The 21,062-nt window shown below is 36.7% G+C and overlaps 1 pseudogene; it reads right to left on the minus strand.

The window, feature by feature from the left end:
* Positions 1-511: 511 nt before the first annotated feature.
* LOC122141060 lies at positions 512-19,747 on the minus strand (annotated as a pseudogene).
* Positions 19,748-21,062: the final 1,315 nt, after the last annotated feature.

The raw sequence follows: 21,062 nt of genomic DNA on the forward strand, positions 1-21,062 counted from the left end.
CACAGATTTTAACATACAAAAAAAATTTGTCCATACACTGGCAAATTCTAGTAAAAGGTTTTATACACATATGGCAGGCTATTTTCCTAGCTTACAAACATTTTTCTATTTACTTTGAGAAGACAAACAAAAATGTGTACACTCGAGGTCTTACAGTTACCTGGTTGAAGGTTTAGCAAAACTATTAAAAGAAAAATCTGAAACCACTGGACACATCATGTGGTAGTATAAGAAAGATGCTCAAAAGATAAAGTCCAATCATTTTGTGCGAATATGTACCAAAGCCTGCAATATTTGCAACAAATTGCAGTGATACAATTTCCATATAGCTACTTAGCTTACTCCAAACTAACAGACAACAGCAACAGGAAAGGTGCTGTCGCAAGCCTGGAGACCTGATTCGCTCGCTTTTAAACAGACCCATCTGCGCTTGGTCTTGGTGCTAAAGCTGTTAGCGTGGATTCAGTGGCGTCCAAACGTCTGTCAACCTGGACAGATCTCATCAGCTGTCTCACCACAGAGCGGTCTGGTAGTTGGAAGCGAATCGTCAGCAGGTTTACTTTCGGTTAACCTTGAGGCAACTAGTCATACACGATGTACCTGGAACGGAAGTTCAGGTCAAGGGAAGCTGGGAAAGAAAGATTAGGTGACCTGGGGATTGTCTAAATATATTTTGAGAGGGACATTTACCTTAAAAACAAGAGATAAACAAAGCGAGACGGAAAATGAAATGATGCAGAAAAACAAAAGGATACTCGTTTGTAGAGCAGAGTTGAGTCTTCAATATTTGTGTTTGATGGCATTTGCCCCGTAGGAACATCCACTCCATTCAGAGGGGAAAATCAGCAGCTTTGGGTCTGGAGAAGTTCTGTCCCCAACCTTCAAACAGAAGGACAAGTTAAAAACGGTTTCTATCAGAAAATGATGGGTGATTAAACGTAATACATAAGATCTATTCTACACGAAATACATCCTTGGCCGTGGGCACTCTCACCTCCTTTCCCAGGATTTCCACCGGCAATGACGCACAGTGATGCGCATGTCTGTGGATCCGCCAGCGATGTCTGAGCGTGCTCGGGCCCATAGACACGATGCCAGCATGGGGTGAGGGTGCCCTGCCCGAGTATGGTAGCTTAAAGGGAGTCCTCCACCCCAAAATGAAAATTTTGTCATTATCACTTACCCCCCCTGTCAGTCCAAACCCGTAAAAGCTCCATTTGTCTTTGGAACACAATTTAGATATTTTGGATGAAAACCTGGAGGCTTGTGACTGTCCCATAGACTGCCAAATAAATAACAGTGTCAAGGTCCATAAAAGGTATGAAAGAAGTCGTCATCACTGCATTTTGTTGCCTTGTACCTTACATGTGCAATGACAATAAAGTTGAATCTAATCTAAAGAATACTCCATCTGCCATCAGACGTGGAATCTGGGTTATATGAAGCGACGGGAACACTTTTTGTAAGCAAAGAAAACAAAAATAACGACTTTATTCAATAACTCCTATGTCAACAGTCTCCTCTGTCTCTCATTATCACTGTATGCTGTATATGCTCTTCTGTATCATCCGTGCCACAAGGATGTGCTGTTTTATTTAAAATCAAAGCTAAATATACGCAGAAACAGCGCATCCTTGTGGCGCGGATGACACAGAAGAGCATACGGTGATATGGAGAGACACAGAGGAGACCGTCTGAACAGAAAGTTTATTGAATAAAGTCGTTATTTTTGTTTTCTTCGCTTACAGAAAGTGTCCCCCCGTCGCTTCATATAACCCAGATTGCATGTCTGATGGCAGATGGAGTATTCTGACGACAACTTTCATACCTTTTATGGACCTTGACACTGTTATTTATTTGGCAGTCTATGGAAGAGTCTCGAGCCTCCCGGTTTTCATCCAAAATATCTTAAATTGTGTTCTGAGGACAAACGGAGCTTTTACGGGTTTGGAACGACATGGGGGTAAGTGATTAATGACAAAATTTTAATTTTGGGATGGAGTATCCCTTTAACATGAGGATGGACATAGGTGGGATGCAACCTCCCTGATCTTCGACTCATTCCCTTTGGCGGCCCGTCACAACACGTAAGCCTGTTGGTCCAAGGTAATTAAACCTTCTGAAAGCCTCGCCTTAACGTGTTGCGTAAAGCCTAGTTGACTTGACGTCGCCTACCGCAGTAATTTAATACGCAATTGGCCATAGAATAGCTCACCATGATGCGGACACTATTCAAACTGTTAATGACGTCACAACACAATCCAGTTCACTGACCCATGCATTTGGTGACGGATACCAATGACGGCTCGCCTGTTGAACAGTTAAGCGAAGATCAGCAAAGTCAGGATGTGCTGAAAGAGCTTGCTGCAGTCTCCCATGGGAAGAAAGCGCAAATGACTTGGGCAGGGACAGACGTGTCAAAGACAGACGTGGTGTCATTGGAGCTTCTGCAGTTGGTCACGCCCAAAGCGATTCCCACAGTGAACCACAGAGCGAAGTTAGAAAAAGAACACCGTTCTGGACTTCTTGAGTTTAGGACATTTTAAACAGCAGCTTAACTAAAAAAAAAATATCTTTCTGGCTATGTGAAGAGAACTGAACAGAGCTGGGCTGAATGATGACATCACTGAATCAATGAACTGAAAAAACTGACTGTTTTTCATTGTTCTCTTTCATTTTCAGCACAAGTTTTTCCTGTTTGACACTGTAGAGCTCCTTTGACAATCTATATTGTATAAAGCGCTATATAAATAAAGATGACTTGACTTGAATGTAGAGCCATCTTACCTTTGACACTGTGTTTACCCTTTGGTAACTTCGTAATGTGTGAGGCCTTCTTCAATTCATGCCTTTAGAGTAGAAGACAAATCACAATCAGATCTTTAGAGCAGACAACAATAAATCATAGAAGGGCACAACATACTTTGCCTTCCTAATTTCCAATTGTTGACATACAATACTGTTCAAAGGTTTTGGGGTCAGTCCATTTCATAATACTTTAATTGAGCAAGATGGCATTAAATAGATCAAAAGTAACAGTAAAGACATTTATAATGTAAACATATTAGACTTATTTCGTAACGTGTAGCTTTTAAAATAAACATTCTTTTTGGTTTCCACCAAAATATTATGCAGCAGAACGGTTTTAACATCATAATGAGAAATGTTTTTGAGCACCAAATTAGCATATTAGAATGATTTCTGTAGGAAATTCTGGAAATACAGAAAATTCTGCTTTGGCATCACAGGAACAAATTACATTTTACAATGTTAAACAGTTCTTTTCAATTGTAATATTTTTTACAATATTACTGTTTTTATGGTATTTTGATTAAATAAATGCAGCATTGGTGAGCATAAGAAAAATCTTACTGACCCCAAACGTTTGTACTCTAGCATATTAACTTGTTCAAATGTAGTCATCGTACAACTAGGACAAAAAGAGGATCTCTTACATGTTTCCAAGGGCAACCTCTCCTAACAGAAGTAGGCCAACAGGATCAGCCTGGGATGTGTGGCAGTAGTTTCCACTCTTCGACACCATGTCAGCAAAGTAAACACCTTTGCCAAACATGTAGCCTGTCTGTATTAAAAAAAAACACAAAGAGAATTCATATGATTAGAGCACACTAGTATTGCAACATTCTAAATATTCTAACAGTCTAAATGTTTGGCACTGCTGCATCTTTAAATAAAACATGTTTTGCAAAAACCAGCGGCATGTTTAAGAATAATTCACAAACATTTTTCTGTTCATTTTTCAGTCGCTTAGGCATGCCATTAAAAATAAACAGCTGTTTCAGAAGGATAGAAAAGAATAATTCATATTTTAGGCTGGGGAGTTTAAAAGATATTCATAATTTTAAATTTGAGTTTTGAGTTCTGAAACCTCTTACATGTGCAATCAAGAACATTCTGATTCTCCATTTCATGACCCCTTTAAGAAAGAAACTATTCTAATACAGTGTTTTTTTTTTGCATACTAATTTTTTTTCAGAGAGATGCAGCCATTGGCAATGGAGGATGCAGAAACTTACCACTGGAGCTTCAGGAGGAGCGATACGCAGACCCTGAGACAGGATACCTGCATAGTTGGTGGTGCGGGGAGCCATGCCACAACAGCTGCCGGTTGTGTAATTCTTTGAAAGGACGAAAAACGCTGGGACTCACCCTCCCTGTCGATCTTAAAGATCTAACAATACAAAAATCAGTCAGAGATAAAAGCTTGCTATTTTACAGCTATATTTATACAGCCATGTATTCAATTGATTTATGTAGCAATACTTAATGCACTAGTGAACTCTGTAAAAGACTGAAAATTAGAATTTTTCTAAGTTTATAAAAAAAAAACATAAAAGTTCACATACAACAGACTTTATAGAGTTAACCTCACCTCCTCGACATCCAGTGTATAGGTGTTGTGTAGTAGCAGCGTGTGTGTTCTTCACATATTGTTGGATAAGCTGAGCCTCACTTGATGACTTGTTCGACCACCTAGAAACACAAAATCAGTATCAATCACTACAACATGACCACATCATGGTAACAGTGAAGAATAGCTATTCTTGTGAAACACATTTTACCTCAATTTTGGTTTTGAGTTTCTCATAGTTAATGTCAATGGGGTCCTTCTCATTGTCCTCCACTCCTCCCCGTAGCAGGCTGTAGGCCACCTCAATGTCCAACAGGTTGTGTCCAGCATCTGCACCTTTTGCTATAATGGATATGCAACAGAACTGAGTACAAACCACCACACTGTTGCCGACAACATCTTTATGGTTGCCCAAAGTCGTACCTGTATGTATCCATGTTATTCAACATCAGTGGTGGTTTCTTCATGCCTGAAGTCGTGAGGTATCAGTGTGTAGAAGCGATTGGACAGATCTAAGATCTGTTGCTTCTGCAGCGCTATCTGCTACAGCCTACAGAAATTTAATGAAAGCAAAAATGAAGTTAGACCGAAATGGAAAGAGCCAGGGCCTTTTAATACCTATGAGATATATGAGACATATGAGGTTGAGATCCAGCTTTTAGAACCAACCTGTTGGACCTCACTCAGAAGGGAATAAGCACTCTGGATCTGTCTCTTACTCAGTTTTCCTAAAGGCATCTTCTGCAAGTCAATCTGTAGGAGAAATTACACAAGTTATCATCACATACACGACCACAATAAATATTAACAGTTTTAGTGCTATTTTCACTATTTTCTTTAAAAAAAAAAAAAAAAAAAAGGGGAGAAACTTAACACACCTCAAATTCAACCATGGCTTTCTTCATGCTCTCCACATCAAAGATCATTCGCATAAGGTCTTGGATGGGTTTTGTCCAGCTTGGGACTTTGCGCCTGCGCTTGCAGTTAACTTCTTCACAGCCTCCTCGTCCTGGGAAAATATATGCAAAAGCTCCATAACCATTTTTTATTTTAGATTATAAATACCTTGTTCAATACTATAACACACCATGTTTACATTGTAGGATCTCTATCAAGGTACAATCTCACTTTGGAAGTGTGCCGAGGCTCATGTATGGCCCCATACATGAGCCTCGGCACACTTCCAAGTGAGACTGTTTACTGTCTTTGACAGTAAGGGCCTTTCTGACAGCCTCTAATTCATGTTAACGGACGTATGCACAATTTCTAAGCAATGCTTGCTTTTTAAAAAATCACACTCTTATATATCCCATAGTGCTATTGGCTAGATGTTTATGCCAGTTCCTACCTGTCCGTAGTCAATCTCTAGAGGATAAAACTTATTTGGGTATTTTTGTGAAGTTGCTGGAGGCCCCAGTGCATTCCCCAGTTTTTTTTTTTTCCTCATACACACTGCAGAAATTGTCCATAGCAGAGTTCTTATCATAAAACTTGTCCAGTTTGTTCCCCCCAATGGTGGTGCCGACTCGACCCCCATGACCTAAACACCCAGTATCTGAAAAAGCAACACAAGCATGCTCAAGACAAGAGACCAGTCTGGTCAAATAATTATAATGGTATTAATTTCTCCATATAAACAATTGTACTTAAGTTTGCAGTCATTTGTACCCTGTATTCACACTTCCATAAGAGAAACACCTCATGAGAAACATTTTGAAGCAGGTACTGGTTAAATGCTGCTTGTAAAGTAAGAAACCTGTAATATACAGTATGAAATGACTATGGATTACTTATGTTGTGCAATTAAATAAGCTGTCTAATGATGGACAAGTAAAAATTATATCACAAAAAATGGGTTAGACTCACTGTTTCTTAAACATCATCCTCCAGCAGCTGTAGTTTGTAGTATGAGTTCGTCCCTCTGACAATGTCCACAAGACCCAGTGTAGCGCTGTAAATCTTCCCATTCTGATCCAGTACATGAGCACAGCTTTCCCAGACCTGAGCAATCAAATCATGATTAAGGCATTGCACAAACAATATATATATCAAACATATCCAGATATAAGATTAACTCTTATCTCAAAGTGCTACGGAAAACAAGACTCAGTCTCACCTGAGTCCTGGATCAACTGCGCCCCTCCTTTTACTGTCCCCTTTTTCATTTTCTTTGATTTGCTTCCCACCTGCCGGAGTAAGAAAACAGCATTATTATTCAGCAAGAGTGTATAACACTGTCCTTTTAAGATTTCCAAATAAAATCATGTCAGTGCTTTGAGAATGTAAATAGAAATGGAATCTGAAAATGCTTCTAACAATCCTGGAACAAAACTACAACAACTTTGAATAAAAAAAAACATTATTTCTTTAAAACACTGGATATATGTATACACACGCACACAATATGATATTTTATGTTGATTAAATATTTATATAACAAACAATAAATAAAATGTATATAATTAGATTTTAATTATATACTTTATTTTTTAAATAAAACTTATATAAATATGTCAATATAATTGTAATCAAATCACAGCCTAACATGGTTCACCCCAAACAAATCCTGCTCAAAGACACTTCCAGATTTTGTTTCATTGTCAGTAAAAACCTAAATAACTAAAATTCCATCTGGTGCATGTGCATACAGGAGTTACATTTTTTAATCTTTCTTTATAAGAAGATTTGCTGGAAAATTAAAAAATGCCTCTTTCTAACCTTCTCCTCTTTGACTCTGCCGGTACTCTTTGAGGAATTGAGCGCCAGTGGATTTGGAGGCCGGGGCTGCAGCCTGGGACTCGACTCGTTAACTTCAGCACCCCCAGGGTGAGATGGCATGCAGGGAGATGAGCTCCTGGAGGGCCTTTCCAGACTTCCTTGATGTCAGAGAGGAAGTCCTCTGCCACCCACCTGTAACGCACACCTGCGTCCCTCACCTCACATCCTCCATCTTCTTACTCATTTTTTCAATCTCTCTGAGACACAAAAGGAAACAGAGCAAGTTATTAATGAGTTCGAAGCGACACGCCAACAAATAAACAAGCTGGCGCCAAGCCAGAGGGGACAAATTTACTAGTCGGCAAGTACAAACAAGACACCTAGTTAACCACGCACACCTCGGTTTGTATCATACTGAGCATAACTTATTTTTGTCAGGCAGCAGTCTGTCTACTTTGACAGCAAGGCAGCTCACAATTTGGGGTTTGGAAAAAGAGTTAGAGATCATCAAAAATCACTCACTCTTGCTGCTGAGGCAGAGAGCAGCTTTGTTGGCAGAGCCTGTGATTTTTTCCACCCAGTTCTTCCACTGCATTTTTCAGCTCAGCTCATCTTTGTTCTTGCTAAGCTTTCCCACAGAAAGCAGCTTCAGTCCTGTCAGAGGCTTATCTAGATGACACATTGAGGAAAAACAATCTTTACACTCGTAAAAATTGAAAGAGGCTTTAACATAACAGTAAGCCTGCTTAACTTGTCTTTCCATACTATCAGTTTTTAAGAGAATAATACAAAAAAAATAGAGTATCAGCAATTTTAATATGAATTTTGGGACATAACATGAAAAAATTCAGAATGTAAACATCAAGACGCAAATAAAAATTTCTCTCTGCCGACGAACGTTTTGTCTCTAACAGTGCAAGTAATTTACTACAATGAATAAAAAGCCATGGTAGCCTCCCCAGTGTTTACAACTTACATTATACAAGTAAATAAAATAAAATGTGCTATTATTGTTTTTGCTGTTTTACTAAAGCTAAAATTATTAAAATATTTAACTATTTTCTAATCTTGTTAATTAGAATATAGCTTAAATACAATATGAATAGTATATACTAGAAACGTCAAACAAAAGTAGAAATGCTGCTTTAGCAATCTGAGAAAATAATAAAATCATTAAAATTAAACTAAACCTACTAAAACTGAATCAAAGTATAATAACAAAAATAGATTTCCTAACAAACAAAAATGAAAATGTATATAAAAGTAAAGTTAAATTATAGGTATATATATATATATATATTATATATATATATATATATATATATACATACACACACAAGAAATATACATAAAATAAACAAATCATGCCTGATGTAATTGCTCAATTAGTGATTCAACTGTGGAAAGATGTCTTTAAAGCTAGAGCCGACCGATATATTGTTTTGACATTATTTGTGTCGTTATCCGTTGTTCAAAGACTTAAAATGACTGACCACTAAATAAACCTGAGTATTTCTCAAGGTTTCTGTCAGAGTCACTGACCTGCAGGCACACCTCAGCGAGGTTATTACTGGTGGCAATAGACACGCTCGGGGGGCGGCTGAGGTCACAGTAGCAGCAGCAGACGAAGGGGTGGGGGCTGGCAGGTGGGGCATCTTTGGGAAAACACACGGTCCTGCCGTTGAAACTTAAACTTCTTTAAGAATGGAATCTCATTGAACCTCCTGAGGGAGAATAACATTTAGAGGACATGGTAGGTGCTGAAATTCCCCTGCATGCATATCCACAGATCTACAGCACTTACCTTAGGAGTGACCCAGTCTTTGCGATCGGGCGTCTGAGTCTTGAATACACATTTGGTCCATGCAGAGATGTCTCCAGTACAGTAGTATGCATCGCTCTTAAATACAAGCTGCCCTTTGCAAGTCTCACAAGACTTCAAAGACCCAAACGCCATGCAATCTGAAAGGCGGTCTATGATCTGTTAATTAAAATAGCCACACATAGTTTTTCATGATACACAGAGTCATAAAGTAAAATAGTGAAAAATGGTCAAAGATTCTCCTTGGTATCTGACTTTTGATTCTGCTATTGAAATTGCTAGTCAAGATAGTGAGCTTGAGGTAAAATCAGCACATCAGTACAGTTTTTCTTACATTTGACTCCCCAGAGGGAACTTCCTGGTTGTTGGCAATAAGCAGTTCCTTCATGTCATTGATGGAGCAGAATTTCTTCAGCTTGTCCTTAATTCCCCAGATCAGCTGGCTTTGCTCCTAGTATACATCAAGAACCAGACAAAAGCATTTTCAGACTGATATACTTTCTAATTTACAGAAAAATCTAAGAGCAATCAATTTAATGTTGGGAGAAAACATCATGGTCTCTTTTCTACAGACAGCAAAACTAATGTAATAAAATTCTTAGATCTGAAAAACAGAAAAAGAACACAATGCAAATAATAAAATTTATAAAAAACAAAACATTAATACCATATAATCATTTTTAAGATAAACGCTAAATGATGGAAGATTATCCAAGCTAAAATGGAAAAGCGTGCATCAAAATATCTACATTATATTGATGCAAATTCATTTGTTACTAGGTAAAAAATCATTCACAATAATCCAAGCCATATGATATCAGAAACAACTCATACCTTCATTTTCAGCTCCAGTTTTTAATCCTCTTTCTTTTGTTTCTTGGAGACTCCTCCATCTACATCATCTATTTTTCTCTTCCTAAGAAAGATTTTTTTTAAAACAAAGACAACCAAACGCATGAGCATAAAACACTTTATGAAAATACAATGTATTGCATTGATATCCCAAAGACATAACTTGCTTTATAAGTTTGCTTTATAATATGCTTTATAAAAACCAAATTATTTCAATTCAAATTTTTCTCTTAATTCCTAATGGTCAGTTGTGACCTTCACTTGTTATTTCTTCTGTATCATGTTGCTAAACTGTAAAACTTACCCAGGCAACTAATAACCTACACAACAATGTTTTTGTTAACAAAAAGCTTTTACAAATCTCTTTACATTTATTAAAATAAAGCTTGAATAAAATAAAATACTAATATTAGATTAACTATTTCCACCTAAAAATATTAATGCTTTCCAACTAACTAAAATAGCTAAAAGGAAAGCTAATTAGAAGAGATAAAAAACTAACAAAACAAGACAATTAACTAAACTAAAATTAAAAAATGAAATCCACAAATATAAAAGTGAATGCTAACATTTTTTTTAAAAATACTGTCTTTAATTTTATATAAATTATACTACAATAACACTGAACTAGTGGTGTTCTGTATTTGTAAGTAGTCATGTAATAAGCAGGTTAAAGTACAGTTATCATATAAACCCTTTCAGAGTGCTCAGGTGTACACAGATGTACAGCCAGACATAATAATGAACAACTGACTTTTATTATTTCTTTACATCAAAAAAAAGGAGCATTAAAATTTCAAAAACAAACCCTGATCCATGATCCAAGATCTTATCACCTGATCCGAATGGTGAAAACCTTCCACCTTGTGGATTTGAGTTAATCCTTCAGAGAGAATCTGGTCACCCATGAGTGTGTGTTATAACCCAGAGGCTCTTCTAGTGGACCTCATTAGAAGATTATCAGTCTCCTGAGTCACAGTCATGTCTGGACAGGATCCTCTATCCGGCAGACATCATAATGCGGATCATTAATTAATCACCTCATGACAGACACTTAAGCTGATCTCAACATCATCGTTGTGCCTATTTCCCCTCCAGAATGTAATTAACGCCCATTTGGGTGGCGATAATGGACACCAGAGGTCAAATCAATGACCCATAGTGGGAAAAACACAAACAAGACCATTCTTCCCATTAGAATGAAAGGCTTATAAAAGCCCATATCACAGCTACGGGTGAAAAGCGACACGGGGAGAGAGAAAATTAATGAATATAGATGTGGCATCTTTTGCTAATGGATGGAAGTACACAAGTAGATCCAAAGAAGCCAAATGCATTGGCAGAACACAGGCGAACAACATCAAGCGACAAGTGACATCTCAAAGCAATAATACACGAAACAAACAACAGAGACTTGGTAGGTACATTAATATTTACTTTTTAAACAGGTGTTTCATAATTTCATGTTATGTAATTTTTTTTTTAAAACCACTTTATTTATATCTTTGTTATACTTGTATGTATATTTGTTTAAATTTATAATTTTTAAACATTAATACTTTTATTCAGCAAGGATGCTTTAAATGATCTATTAAGACATTTTTACTATTTCAAAAGATTGTATTACAAATAATCGCAATTCTTTTGAAAATCATCAAAGACTCTTGAATGTTAATGTATGTTTCCGCAAAAATATTAAGCAGCACTGTTTTCAAACTTGATAACAATAATCAGCATATTAGAATGATTTCTGTAAGACCATTTTTAAATATATTAAGTTATTTTAAATTGTAATATTTCACAATATTAATGTTAAATTAATGCTGTATATTACAATTTTAATAAAAACTGATTTATATTAATACCATTATTATTACATATATTAATGTAAGTCAACGTTTCAATTAGTAAATGTAAACGGAAGTGATAAACAGATAACCTGCATGCTTTTAACTAATGCTTTTTATTATTTGTTTACTTTAACATTGGAAGACATTATCTCAGACAGTGAAAATTAAAGGCATAATAGAAGCAAACAGACAAAATCATTAAAGTTTAATATCCGATTTTCAATTCTCGCTTTCCTTTTTTGCTTGTTTTTGTTTACAGGTCAAAATGAACCAGCCTTCTGCCAACTTCACATTCCTGCCGACTCTACTCTACACCAACACGACTTTCATGAATGTCACCTCTTATGAAAATAACACCTTTTTGCAGTTCGCCCACTCCACCATGTCGACACTTACGCAAGGTAAACTAACCCAAGCCGCCTCCGCCGCCACCACTACTACTACTACAACAACAGCAGCGCCAAGCATCCTAGCATCCATAAACCTGGCTTACATGATAGCCGAGCTTGTCATAGCCCTCCTCTCCACTGTGGGTAACGTTCTAGTTTGTGTTGCAGTGGGACTAAACAGGAAGCTCCAAACAGTTACCAACTACTTTTCTGGTGTCATTAGCGGTGGCAGATATTTGCGTTGGTTCACTGGCGATCCCTTGCGCCATCATGACAGACCTGGGCATTCCACGGCACAATCTGTATCTGTGTTTGCTAATGTTATCTGTACTCATCATGTTAACCCAGAGCTCCATTTTTAGCCTGCTGGCGGTCGCCATTGAGCGCTACATTGCCATCTTCATGCCCTTCCAGTACCACCGGCTCATGACACCTCGCAACGCAGTGCTGGTCTTGTGTTTCACTTGGACGCTGGCCTTCCTGATTGGTCTGGTGCCGTTGATGGGCTGGCACAAGCCTCCACCCGAGTCTGGCTACTGTTTCTTCTTTGGTGGTGGATATGACCTACATGGTCTACTTCAACTTCTTCGCCTGTGTTCTGACCCCACTGGTGGTGATGTTCCTCATCTACGCGCAGATCTTCGTCACGGTCAAGCGTCAGATGAGGAGGATTGCAGCAGAGCGGGGCGGCGCGGCCAACTCGGAGGGAGCAGCAAAGATGAAGAAAGAGATGAAGATGGCCACTTCACTCTTCCTGGTCCTCTTCCTTTTCACGGCCTGCTGGATTCCGTTACATATCATCAACTGCTTCCTGCTGCTGTGTCCGTCATGTCCCGTGCCTCTGCCGCTGTTACTGACGGCTATCATTCTCTCCCATGCAAACTCAGCTGTTAACCCTTTCCTCTACGCCTACAAGATGAAAACCTTCATAAATGCGTTCAAGGCCATCTTCCTGTGCTGCAGGGGCATCGGTGATGGCGATGAACAACATGACGATGAAGGAGGCAATAACGCTCAAAGATCCTGAACAATTACACTTAGTCCATTCCCTAAGATAAAACTGAAAAGAATCTTAAAGGGATTGAAAACATAATTCGAAGATGGTTTAATGTGCAAAACCAGACCTGTATTTTGTATGTGCACTGTATGTGCTTTATACTTCTGAAAAACATTCTTTAAATTGAGAAAGAAAATACTATTTTTAATGACGACTTAAGACTATGGATGCAGGATTTGGGGGGAAAAAATGTAATTGTGATTTTTCTGATACAAAAAAAATAAAATAAAAAAAAAAAAGCGCTCCAGGTTTGCTGTGCTTGTTAGTAGGGCTGCACTATTTTGCCCAAAATTCTGTGATTATACATCAATGTTAAAACAATACTTAAAAAATATTTATTTTTATTATGATTATTACTATTGCTAAATTCAAACCTGTGTATCGAACAAATACAGCATTGTTTTAACCACTGCAGGATTGGAACAGCTGATTTTTTTTTTTTTGTGGTAAAATCTAAAAGCAGCACAAAAAGCATCCTAAAGCGGTGCTTATATAGTTTGATTCATGACAGCAAACCTAAATAAGAAATCAAAAGCTCACCCTTCATTCTTCACTGCAGGAAGCCTTTTCTTGAGCTCCTCTTTGTCTTCATCTCGTAGAGCTGCGAAACCCTTGAGCTGGGTGGCACTGTACTCTGGTTTAAACAATAGCTCCTCGCGGCGGCTCACAAAGCAGCCAGTGTGGTACCAGCGATCTATTAGACCAAGCTGAGGTTTCTCTGGGTCCAGTGTCTTCTTTGACACACGTATGTGGTCCTGAACACCAGCAGGGAAGAACAGATTAACTTCCTGTGTTTAAAAAGCATCATTTCTTTAACAAAAGGTCATGGAATATGTACCTTTTCTATTTTTTGATCACACCCCTTGCAGGTGCTTCTGTTGGATTTGGCGTACTCCACTGCAAAGTCATTCAGTGTCTTCTGCCCTTTAGCTGCTCCCTTCTGCTCTCCTTTCCCTGCAAAGCAATGAGGATTAATGAATTAATTTAGGACTTGGTGACTTAAACCTAACTGCTTTGCAGCCCATATGGCAAACTCAACAAAGAAAAAATCAGTGATTAGGTCAAAAGTAATATTAACAAATCACCTCCGGTAGCACCTCCACTCTCAATGGCTTTCTTCACTTTTTTCCTGGTCCCCCCAGCGGAGGTCAGTAAATCCAGATATGTCAGAGGGGGACTGTACTGCGGCCCGGAGCCAAAAGCAGGAAAAATGGTGCCAGTGAGGCACTTTGCCATCAAACATGGGAGACTGTGAAAAACAGACAGGTGCCAGATGAGTAAAATCCAACTAGATAAAAAATATCAAACTTGAAATAGCACAAATATTACGCAGCAATGAATAGAAAAACCTGCAAAGTGAAAATTAAGGCTCGTAAAAACACAACATCACTTCAATCAGAAAAATTGTCATTTTTGTTCCTATAATAGCTGAGAATTAACAATAAAACAGATCACATCTTAAATGTGTGTATTTTAAAGCACTCTTGTTGTCAATGGTGTTACAGTAGTCTATCACAACCAAATGTAAACATTGAGTTTAAAGTCAGTATGCATAGAATTCTAATTAAAAAATATACATGATTTGGCCATTTTAAACACATTGTTTCTATTTTATTATCAATGCATTGCAAGAACACAGCTTTATTTTGCTTTTTTTTATTTTTGTTCCCACGAAACTAAAAGTAAAAAGCAATATCTTTTTACAAATGTTGCCCAAAGCATCACTAAATGCCAGTGTAAACGTATGGCCATGGGAAATTACTGCTGATTGCTTTCATTCACTTCATGACTGCGAATCATTTAAACTCCTCCTGGACCTGAGGCACATTCATACATACGTGTAGATGCAATCGCATTGATTACAATATGCATTCAATACCAAAAATGCGAAACCGAATGCATTTCCAAAGGTACATAGGTTATTCTATCATTATTACTGAATCACAGTTGCACATAATTCCTCACCTGCACCATAATGGCCATTCTCAGCGAGTCTTTAGCAATGTTTTTCTTTGCATTTCTTGCAAGAGGCGCGACCACTTTTCGCGTATTCGGCTTTGTAGAGTTTGTCATCCTGTGAATCAGCCATTCTCCGAATATAATAGTGAAAAGCAGAAGTTTACAATGTAATTATGGTCAGAAAGGCTAACAACTACAATGCAAAGAGTAACTGCACTCAGCACGCGTGCAGAAGCACCTGCGCAGAATACCAGCCCAAACTAATCGAGTCTACATTCCTCTAGATTAGAGAATATGCGCAGGAGGAGTTAATCGAACTCAGAGCTACGTTTCCTTTCAGAGTGTGACAGTGTTCGAGAGTGTAATTTTATAACCTTAAACAACACAACACCTATACGTCCACATTGGTAAGAAACAGAGGCGGTATGTTTTTTAATCATAACTCTAATAACTTATTATCATACATATAACTTATTACAATAACTTAATTACCTGTTCACTCGTAGATGTTTATTACAAAAATACAATGGTAACCACACATGCTACGTGCTTTAAACAAGTTTTAAAAAACTTGTTTTGTCATATTTTAAACCTTTTTGTCTTCTTTAAACATTAAAAAGCAACTGTGGTCACAAGAGTGGTTACCATGGTAAAGCTTTTGTAAATGATGGGATGGGCTACTTGACTTTACTTTGTTATGTAATAAGAACTACTGAGAGCAAAACTTGATTTCTAGCACAAAGAACTGACAAAAGGCATATACTTTAATTTATTTTCATTCTTACATTTTAATATATGCAAATTGTTTCATTATACAAATGCGTGTAAATAGATGCATAACACTAAGAATATAATTGTGTTATCAAGGTACATTACAGTGGAACATAAAACAATTGCTACAAAAGACTACAAAATCAGTTAATGTGTGTGGGTTTTAGGTTTGACATTTTATGTTTTCAATAAAATACTCTGATTATTAAACATTAATTATATAATTAAGTTTATTTTGGTAGATAAAAAAAAAGCTCCAGGTTTTGCTGTGCTTGTTGGTAGGGCTGCACTATTTTGCCCAAAATTCTGTGATTATATATCAATGTTATAACAATAATAATAAAGAAAATAATTTTATTATGATTATTACTATTGCTAAATTCAAACCTGTGTATCGAACAAATACAGCATTGTTTTAACCACTGCAGGATTGGAACTTCATTAGAAACTTTCAGTTTTATATATATCACTGTAAAAAAAAGAAATAATAATAATAAAAAAACAATATATATATATATATACACTTAATTTAAGAAAAGTAATATAATAATTCTTAATTTAAAGTACAACAGCAAAAGTATAATAGTAAAACTTATGGCTGTATAAATTCAGTCATTTTCAAACATTACAAATCAAATCTTTTTTGGCTGAAAACCATAGGGAGCCTTTAAAAATGTCTTTTGTTGACAATACCTAGTTTAGAAGCACTTCAGTTCTCGTTAGAAATTTGGGAAAATGTTTGGTGCATGTTGTGTACCCAAATAAACGTTATGAGTGACCCAAACTCACACACATCCAGAGATGAGCCACTGAAAATACTGAATCACGTGCATGTAAAGAACACAGTGCCTCATTTCACTCTGAAACATGGAGTGCATATATTTATTTAATGAAACTGCAGCCCTTATGATTTGATAATCGCACTTATTGTAAAGTCACATTGCAGTTTCTGTTTTATTTCATTTAAGAGTGTAGCCCTACTTGCGATACACTTCTGTAGATAGCTGTTTTGAAACGTATGATGGATCCATGCACAATCTTTCTAACAGAAATTGCTACACAAACCTGTCCAGATTAAATAAATAGTTAATAGTAGACAGTGCTGGTATTCGGTAATGCGATATATCGCGGTACTGAATATGCACGATATTGTTATCGTTGGCACTCCTAAATACCGTGAATAAATATATATATTACAAATTAGTCAGAATTTGGAATGCATTTTAAGAATACTTTTCCCATCACCTGGCACAAAATGCACACCTGCTTGAAAGACACGTGTGCTGCTCTGATGTAAACAAACACGCACGAGGGGCACATGAGGAACACGTGATAGACACATTCACTCTCTGACAGCAGATGGCGCTAAACTCCTCTCTAAACTGCAGGAAATGCAGCCCTTACCCTGGAAACCCCATAAATAAAGGAGCTGCTACTTTCTAAAACATATTTAAATAATTTTAATCAGCCATTCAGATTTGTGTATTCGCTATAGTGTTCATCACAGAGACAAATACTTAAATATTTAGACTTAATAGGCTATTCATTTTCAAACGTTTTTTTTTTTTCATTTTAATCTGGACTACAACATGCCCTAGATATTGTTTGAAAGTGTTTTGATTCTTTATTGTTCAACTTCATTCACACTTTACATTAGGGCTTTATTAGTTAACATAAACTGCCAATGAAAAATTCTTCTGAACGTTTATTAATCTTAGGTATTCCAATATTTAATAACACATTGTTAAAATCGAAAGTTGCACCTATGTTTTTTAATGAGCTAACATGAATTAAGATGTGTATTTTTTTTAACAAAGAATAATAAATTCTGTAGCAAATGTAGCTAATGCTAATTGTGAATGTTAATGCATTAATGAAGGTTAACTAATGAGATCCTATTGTAAAGTGATACCTATTGGACTTTATAGTTCTTTTGCACTTTAATCTGTGTAACTGTTTTAACTTTATATATTTTTCTGTATTGCTGTATTGTATTTAAATGTTATTTTTGTTATAAGACAAGAGTTATTTAACCTGTTATACTGTATTATGACCACTTTTATCACGTATACTGTGATAAAAGTATTAGCAATTAATCGCAACAGGAAAATTTGATACCGGCATATCCCTACTTAATAGTGGATATTTTTTTTTTTTTTTGGTAAATCTAAAAGCAGCAAAAAGCATCCTAAAGCGGTGCTTATATAGTTTGATTCATGACAGCAACCTAAATAAGAAATCAAAAGCTCACCCTTCATTCTTCACTGCAGGAAGCCTTTTCTTGAGCTCCTCTTTGTCTTCATCTCATAGAGCTGCGAAACCCTTGAGCTGGGTGGCACTGTACTCTGGTTTAAAAAATAGCTCCTCGCGGCGGCTCACAAAGCAGCCAGTGTGGTACCAGTGATCTATTAGACCAAGCTGAGGTTTCTCTGGGTCCAGTGTCTTCTTTGACACACGTATGTGGTCCTGAACACCAGCAGGGAAGAACAGATTAACTTCCTGTGTTCAAAAAGCATCATTTCTTTAACAAAAGGTGATGGAATATGTACCTTTTCGATTTTTTGATCACACCCCTTGCAGGTGCTTCTGTTGGATTTGGCGTACTCCACTGCAAAGTCATTCAGTGTCTTCTCCCCTTTAGCTGCTCCCTTCTGCTCTCCTTTCCCTGCAAAGCAATGAGGATTAATGAATTAATTTAGGACTTGGTGACTTAAACCTAACTGCTTTGCAGCCCATATGGCAAACTCAACAAAGAAAAAATCAGTGATTAGGTCAAAAGTAATATTAACAAATCACCTCCGGTAGCACCTCCACTCTCAATGGCTTTCTTCACTTTTTCCTGGTCCCCCCAGCGGAGGTCAGTAAATCCAGATATGTCAGAGGGGGGGACTGTACTGCGGCCCGGAGCCAAAAGCAGGAAAAATGGTGCCAGTGAGGCACTTTGCCATCAAACATGGGAGACTGTGAAAAACAGACAGGTGCCAGATGAGTAAAATCCAACTAGATAAAAATATCAAACTTGAAATAGCACAAATATTACGCAGCAATGAATAGAAAAAACCTGCAAAGTGAAAAATTAAGGCTCGTAAAAACACAACATCACTTCAATCAGAAAAATTGTCATTTTTGTTCCTATAATAGCTGAGAATTAACAATAAAACAGATCACATCTTAAATGTGTGTATTTTAAAGCACTCTTGTTGTCAATGGTGTTACAGTAGTCTATCACAACCAAATGTAAACATTGAGTTTAAAGTCAGTATGCATAGAATTCTAATTAAAAATATACATGATTTGGCCATTTTAAACACATTGTTTCTAGTTTATTATCAATGCATTGCAAGAACACAGCTTTGTTTTTGTTTTGCTTTTTTTATTCATTTTTGTTCCCACAAAACCAAAAGCACGTATGGGAAATTACTGCTGATTGCTTTCATTCACTTCATGACTGCGAATCATTTAAACTCCTCCTGGACCTGAGGCACATTCATACATACGTTCAGATGCAATCGCATTGATTACAATATGCATTTAAGAGCATAAATGCGAAACCGAATGCATTTCCAAAAATGCATAGGTTATTCTATCAGTATAACTGAATCACAGTTGCACATAATTCCTCACCTGCACCATAATGGCCATTCTCAGCGAGTCTTTAGCAATGTTTTCTTTGCATTTCTTGCAAGAGATGCGACAACTTTTCGCGTATTCGGCTTTGTAGAGTTTGTCATCCTGTGAATCAGCCATTCTCCGTATATAATAGTGAAAAGGATAATTAATTGTGGTCAGAAAGGCCAACAACTACAATGCAATGAGTAACTGCACTCAGCCCGCGTGCAGAAGCACCTGCGCAGAATACCAGCCCAAACTAATCGAGTCTACATTCCTCTAGAGTAGAGAATATGTGCAGGAGGAGTTAATCGAACTCAGAGCTACGTTTCCTTTCAGAGTGTGAGGGTTCGAGAGTGTAATTTTTTAACCTTAACCCTTTAACTGTCATCCCCCATTTTTTAAAATAGGCATTAAAGTGCACTATCCAAACTTAAATTGTTGTAATTTATGAACACTTTGGAATATAGACCTAAGGTTGGTCTCTTTTTAAAGAAGAAAATTATCAGATTTTGGCAAAAGTGGAATTTTTTAAAAAAAAAATAAATAAAAATAAAGGATCAAAAAGTTATAGAAGTTTAAATGTACTGTAAATAAAATGTGCTATATTAATAAAAATTTTTTTATTTATTATAAATATTTTACATAACAGGGTTTACTCTAAAATTGGTATAAAATTAAAGCCTTGTGTCTAAATAAGTTATGTTCCAAATTTGAAGTTGATATGAAAAAAATTGAGGTTCCTGTGAGATTTAATTTAGGGCGTCATACCACAAACAGCCACTGGGGGCCATCAAAACTACTTTGAATTTTGTTTAATTAATTTTTCTCTAGATTTCTGTCAATTTTACTTCTGTCTCAAAATAACCACCAAATCCTGAGACTCAGACCTTTCAATGATATGTTTGTTGCCAAGATTATAAAAAGTTTTGATTCTAAAAGACTGTAATGCATTTTGTAATATGACACTTGACACTGCCCACTAAGGGGGAGGAGACCGCCATAAGATTTTAAAGTACCATTTCCATGGTAACGATATGTCCGATTTCAAAACGGTTTTTCCACAGGATGAATCTTGGACTTCTAAGCTTTCAAATTATACCACATTGGTAAGAAATGAACACAACACTTTTACCTCCACATTGGTAAGAAACAGAGGCTGTATGTTTTTAATTCTAACTTTAATAACTTATTATGATTTCTAAACTTAATAACCCGTTCACTCGTAGATGTTTATTACAAAAATACCATGGTAACCACATTGGCTATGTGCTTCAAACAAGTTTTAAAAAACTTTTGTCATATTTTTAACCTTTTTTGTCTTCTTTAAACATTAAAAAGCAACTGTGGTCAATAGCTACAGTTACTAGTATTTTTGGCGGGAACAGTGGTTACCATGGTAAAGCTTTTGTAAATGATGGGATGGGCTACTTGACTTTACTTTGTTATGTAATAAGAACTCTACTGAGAGCAAAACTTGATTTCTAGCACAAAGAAAAGAACTGACAAAAGGCATATACTTTAATTTATTTTCATTCTTACATTTTAATATATGCAAATTGTTTCATTATACAAATGCATGTAAATAGATGCATAACACCAAGAATATAATTGTGTTATCAAGGTACATTACAGTGGAATATAAAACAATTGCTACAAGAGA

This window comes from Cyprinus carpio, chromosome B20, assembly GCF_018340385.1.
Source record: "Cyprinus carpio isolate SPL01 chromosome B20, ASM1834038v1, whole genome shotgun sequence".
NCBI lineage: Eukaryota > Metazoa > Chordata > Actinopteri > Cypriniformes > Cyprinidae > Cyprinus > Cyprinus carpio.